Below are 6584 nucleotides of genomic sequence, written 5' to 3'. Positions count from 1 at the left end.
CAGAGACTAAATTCTCCTTTGCCGTTCTAAATTTCAACATCAATCTTAGTGCTTGCTATAATTTTGAAAAACTTTACTATTTTTTAAAAACAATGCAAAGTTGAAGTATATAGTGTTAAGAAAAAATTTATACACAAAAAATGTACACACACAAAGTGTTAGTGTGTAAATAACTTTCACACAGATGCACAAGATACATAACAAAAAGAGTAGGTACATAAGTAATCAAGGTACCACAGAATATATACTTTCAAAATAGGTTTTACAAATAATCTTGAAGAAACCGTTAAACCCAGTCCCCTCAAATTCTAAGGTTCTTGTATGAAACCCTAGACAAAGGAAGATCCACGTGGGTTTCAACCAAGAAGACGGTAAAAAATATCACAGGAATCGAAAGATTAATTTTAGGGTTAAAAACTCGTCTCAAGCAGACAATGTAAAATAGTGAATACCAGACTATTTTGCTTTCTCCACAGGAACGAAGATCAAGAATCCTTCAAAAATATGGATCTGTGAAGATCGAGAGTTCTGACCATTAAGAACACCACATAGGACAAGATCGAAGGTTATAAGCATAGATCGGGGAGCTCTAATACCACTGTAAGTATTTTATAGTCCCAAAAACCAACAAAGCAACAACAAAAAATTGAAAGAACACCAAGATTTTTTTCCCGTAGACCCGAATGTTCACCCACAAAGGACTAGTTACCACGTTGAGCATCTACCTTAGGTGATTATCGCTGTAATCCACTAGAACCCAACAATAATATCAAGTGTTTAAGGATTACGGTACAAATGATCAAAAGATCTAACCCTCAGACTCTAAAACTCTCTTATTCTCTCACAAATCGATTACATCAGAGTAACCTAACCAACTGCTCAATCAGAGAACATAATCATCACAAGAATACCACAATCTATACTAGATTTCACCAAGAACATTTAAAACAAAAAAGATTACAGATGAAAACCAAGAGTTTTCAGAGAGAGAATGAACAGAGAACAAGACGGGTGAAAGCCCTAGAAATCTCTCGAACACACGGCACAAATGAGAGAAGTCAAGGGATATAAATGGTCATTTGCATCCAACGGTTTTGCCTGCAACAGGTGACACCATCTCAACAGTTTGTCAAAGTCGGGTTTAAAGTAATGCGGGATTGTGCACAATGTACCAAAACTGGGTCACATTCCATTTAAAAGGGCCAAAAAAATGGACTGCATCAATGAGCCTTAAAAAATGTCGAGCATCATTTAACAATAATTAAATATATGCATGCAAATTATTTTTTTAATAAATTGGTATCATGGTCAACTATATTGCTGGTGCACTATCTTGGTTTTGCAAAATCAATGAGCTATTATTATTTCACTTAATCATTTAACTAATAATTAGCCAATATAACATGAATAATATCATCCAAATGTTTCAGAAACTTTTATTAATTGATAGATCTGAGGTTAGTATAAACTGCCAGTTAACTACGTAAATTTAATTTACATGGAAAAAGTCAGATTGGAATCAAGCAGGAAAAGTCCGATTCCTTGTTAACACAACATTTTGAAGATGATGAGAATCAAATAACAGTAAATTCATGCATGAATCAGAACATAATAAAGAGTTTTTACCTACTACTACTTTTATGCATCTAAAAACAATGCACGTCTTGAATCTCGAAATGTATGTATCCGAAATAAATCCTCCGGATAATGATAATAGAAACGCAGAACCCATGAAATTTTTCAGTGCAGTGGCTGATTTTGTCAAGCTGAGGTTCATGTAACCATAAAAAGTAAGTCACTAAGCTCACACCATTTGAAATAAATGCCAAGGTCTCCAGTCCTGCCATAGCTGCATAATTGAAAATTCTCGAATTTATTATCCTCAAGAAAAAAAAAAAAGAAAAAAAAGAAACACGAACTAAGCATTGTTTCTAATAATTTTGGGTTCCGCTGCATGAAACAATTTCTGTCATTCCATCCAAGAAATGATTGATGAGAGTCAACCCAAATAGGACTTGTTAGGCGGCAAAATCTTGATGTTATCGAGAAGTAAGTTACCAAATACGAATGTAGTAGCTCTCCTTCCTCCCAGCTTTGGTTGCTGAGTTTCATCATTTCGAAAAATACCCTGAGAATAACAACCGGACGTTTTTCCAATAAGCAAGAATCTTTGAAACTTCGCACTACTGAAAGAGACAACTTACGTATAAGATTTTCAAGAATTTAGACAGTTGCGGGGCAAATTCGACTTAAGGACAAAGAGTCCAACTCTTGCCTCGGCTTTGTCACCATCATTATACTTATTTCGGCGTCATTATTCACAAAATCTTCCAACAATCATTTCGAAAAATACCCTGAGAATAACAACCGGACGTTTTTCCAATAAGCAAGAATCTTTGAAACTTCGCACTACTGAAAGAGACAACTTACGTATAAGATTTTCAAGAATTTAGACAAAAAAAACCCATGAACTAAACAATAATGCTCAAATCATTCTTATTCTAAATCAATTTAGAGGCTTACTTTTCGAAGAGCTTACCATTTTTCTGCAACCGAAGAGCTAAACTTTAATTTAGCTCAAATGTCAACGCAGGAAGCTTTAAGGTGATAATATAATTTCAAGTGGTTATATAGAGACTCGGCTTTGAACACACACAAATACGACAACCAATGGAAGGCATCTAGCTATTCTTATTCCCAAAATAATACAAGCCAAGGATGTTCTTTTTGTTTCTTGTGATTTCAACTTCCTCTCTCCCCCTTACTATTATTTATAAATAATCATGATTTATAACTTCGACTTTATTATGTTACACAATTATTTTCATACGAGTTGAGTCTTCTGATAGGAACGTGGATCAGCTAGGTGGGACTAATTCACTTTGCACTGATTGGACAGGATTGCTAAGGTAAAAAAATTATGATCGGTATGCGTACGTATATCAGGGTTGTATTATTTATTACATTGCAGAGTCAGCATTAGGTTGGACTTTGTAAATTTTAATCCATTTCTATAGTTTATTTCAAACTATTTGGTTGGAGGGAAGTAGCTAGCATAATTACTGTTCAAGTCGAAAGCGTGCTCTTAGTGATGTAACGATGTTAATTGCTCTTTTATATTTCTATTTTACATAATAAACCAAAACATGTTTTTTTTAACTATTAGCTGTGGTTTCTCTATAACTCAAAATATGGAAATTATAATACGTGATTTGGCCTCTCTACTAAGCCAATGGTGACCAGTTTTCAAGAAACCCTTTAGGCGATGATTTTTCTATCCTTTGCTAGCCTTAGGATTTCTAAAGGGCACAGAAATCCCATAATCGAGATCTGTACACGAAATTTTCTTAATTGGTTAGGTATGTGGTTGCATCCGAACAATATAGTTTTAATTTGAATGCTCACCAATACACTTATAAATCGAGTCAAATTAATAAAAGATCTAAATAAAAAGCAATTTAAAGCATAAAAATAAATTGAAGGATTGATTCTTTAACATGGCCTCAACCCCAAAGAGAAAAATTAACGACCTGCATGTCAAAATTTATACTCAAAGTTAATTTTTATTCCCCCAAAAGTTAAAATTTTATATTTTAAAAAATGAGAATAATTTATTTTTATATAATTTGCAAATTGGTAATCAATTATTAAGCTCACTTCCATAATAGGTTTCGCTCAATTTACTTTAGCTGCCTAATTGATGTTTTTGCTAAAAACTTTAAGCTGTATTATGAGAAAATAAGGATTCTATTTCTCTCAACGAACCTGACTCCGTCATTAAATTTACAAAAATAAAGAAATAAATTCTTTTTAATTATATAAAAAAAATATCGTTAGTTTTATTGTTAATTGTCTTAATTATGTCTATGAAATTTTATATTCAACGAATTTATTGCCAATCATAGTCAATTAACAGTTTGTTTGGGAGTACTTTTAATTAACTATACGTGTTAAGCAAATCACAATCAAATATGTGAACAGTAGCAAAACTTTGTTATGCCATTTAACCTCACAATTTGAAACATCGTCAAGGTATGATAAAGCAGCTCATTCAATCCAACTTAGGATTTATCAAGCAAAAATCATTTATATTCGGAGAAAAATAATTCTTTGTTAAAAATTTGTTTTGCTACACTGAAAAATAAAAATAAAAGAAAAATAAAAGCAATTTGCTATCAGTTTTGCAATACTAGATGGTTGACTTGTCGTCCTTCACATTCTTCCAGTAGAAAGCCTTTCTTCAGAAAAAGGTTATATCGAAGCCACCAAACCTATATAATAATAATAATAAATAAATAAATAAATATTAAAAAAATCACAATATATTACGTGAAAAATAGTGAAATAATTACATGACGTACAAATTGTAAGGAAAAATAGTGAAATAATTACATGACGTACGTACCCAAAAATCAATCCTCTAATACTCACGCTATCATACTATCATCAGAATGTTCGCAAAGCGCGAAAAATTAATGAACAAAACAACACGACAAAGTAGGCAAAGAAAATAACAAAAACATTAACATCCTATCGATAGGATCCGAATATATTCTTGACTACTTTCCAATCCATAGGGTGAAAACATTAAGCACTGCAATTATCATAGCATTCCTCACTGCTATCAACTTCTTTGGGAAAAATGTGGAAAAAGTAATATGAAAGATATCGTTCTAAAAGTAGGAATATAAATTAACACGATCTTTAGTATCTTATCAATAGGAAAAGAAAACATTCCCCAATACTTCTCGACCCATAAAATGAAAACAATTGCCTTTGCCGTCATGGAATCATTCCCCACCACTATCAACACCTTTTGCAAAAGGTCAAAAACTAATATTATAAATGATGTGATTAGAGTAGGCAGATAGAATAACAAGAACTCTAAGAATATTAACATCTTGTCAATGGAAAGAGAAAACAATAATAAGCAACCGTATTTGTAAATATAAAAATCAGAAGCTGAAGCTATCAATGATATATAGGCGCTTGAGTTGTATGTTTTTATTAATATACTGATAAGTGTATTTTATGCACTTATTTGGTACCTTAAATAGTGATATTTGATGATTTTTTTGATAAATTATATTCTAAAATTTTGTCTTTTATGTTTAATAGGTGAGATTTTATGAAGGAAAAGAAATTGAAGGAATGAAGCGAAAAAAGAGCGAAATCCAAAAGTTGGGGACCAAGTTGTAACAATTCAATAGTTAATCCGGACCATGAATCGAAGATTGAAATGTTTGGAGGTCGAACTGAATATTTTGGAAGGTGAAGGACTTGAATTGAATCAAAGAAAACATGGGTTGCAAGAATAAAAAAAAAATTCAAGGATTGAATTGAATTATTTTGGAAAACGGAGAACTTGAAGAATAATTTAACTATTAATGGTATCAATTGGTGGCTGATTTGACTCCTACATGCATGTATGAATTAGAGTTCTTATAAAAGTGGCTGAAGACACTGGTCCACAGACATGGAATAATGTTATAGATGTATGGAAGAATACTATAATAGGACATTATATTAGAAATTTTCAAGAAATGGAAGTTTTAGATATGTATAGATATTTAGAAACATTTTTAGGAGAAAGTGTAAAAGTTATGTGGGAAGCTTTTAAATTAGAAAAGAAACAAGAATTTGAACAATTAGTTAGTATGGGAAGTAATCCTTATAATTTTGTTAATAAAATACAGATATTAATAACTGGAGCAGACCCTAATTCAGGACACATGAGTATACAAAGAAAAGCTATGAGAGATTTAGAACAACTTAGTCTTTACAAATGGACTAAAGGAAGATATGTTAAGAACTTTTTAAACGAATATCATTATTTAACTTCAATATCAGGAAATACATTTAATCAAGAAATAGGAAATAAATTGTTTCATAAATTACCAGGACCATTAGGATTAGAAATTACAGATAAATGGAATAATCTGCCATCAGTTAAAGAAGAACCAGAAAAACAATGGAGTATAGGACAAAGAATACAACATGTAATAAGATGTTTAAAAGATAAATGTGTAGAATTACAAATTCAAAAACAACTTAAGAAAACAGACTATAAATTTTGTAAAGATATTTTTACTCCATAAACTTATGGAGCCTCTAGCTCAAGAAAAAATAAGTATAATAATAAAGAAAGAAAGAATAAAAGACCTTTTAAGAAAAGATATTTTCTTAGGAAATCTAATAAAAGAAAATCATATTTAGATGAAAAAAGACATGTAAGGAAATTTAAACCAGAAAGAACTTATAAAAATAGGCTTAGTTGTTATGTTTGTAATAGTAATGAACATTTATCCAAAACTTGTCCAAAAAGAATAAATAATTATGATAAAAAGAGTACACTAATAGAATGTACTAATGAAGATTTAATACAATTAGATGAATATATTTCAGACAAAGAATCTATTTATAGTATTATATCAATAGAAGACATAGATTTAGAAGGTAATAAAGAATATGATTATGAAATAATAGATGAATTTTCTAATATAAAATTACAAGAAGAATCAGAATCAGAAGAAGAATTAAATTTAATGAATAGTATAACTATAGAATGCTTACATAATTGGCAA

General features: G+C 30.7%; 1 long non-coding RNA gene across 2 annotated transcripts; it reads right to left on the bottom strand.

Moving 5' to 3' along the window:
- Positions 1-809: 809 nt before the first annotated feature.
- On the bottom strand, positions 810-2613 carry LOC111381797. 2 transcript variants are annotated; one of them, XR_002700404.1, is made up of 4 exons: positions 2540-2613; positions 2059-2128; positions 1627-1849; positions 810-1098 (listed from the first exon to the last, which is right to left on the bottom strand). It is a non-coding gene; the product is annotated as an uncharacterized LOC111381797 (long non-coding RNA). The 2 variants fall into 2 exon arrangements; XR_002700403.1 differs by having other exon boundaries at positions 810-1849.
- Between the last annotated feature and the right edge of the window lie 3971 nt (positions 2614-6584).

This window comes from Olea europaea, unplaced genomic scaffold (assembly GCF_002742605.1).
Source record: "Olea europaea var. sylvestris unplaced genomic scaffold, O_europaea_v1 scaffold2375, whole genome shotgun sequence".
Taxonomy (NCBI): Eukaryota; Viridiplantae; Streptophyta; class Magnoliopsida; order Lamiales; family Oleaceae; genus Olea; species Olea europaea.
The sequence above is the reverse complement of the archived record's forward strand: the minus strand, read 5'-3'. Positions and strand labels throughout refer to the sequence as shown.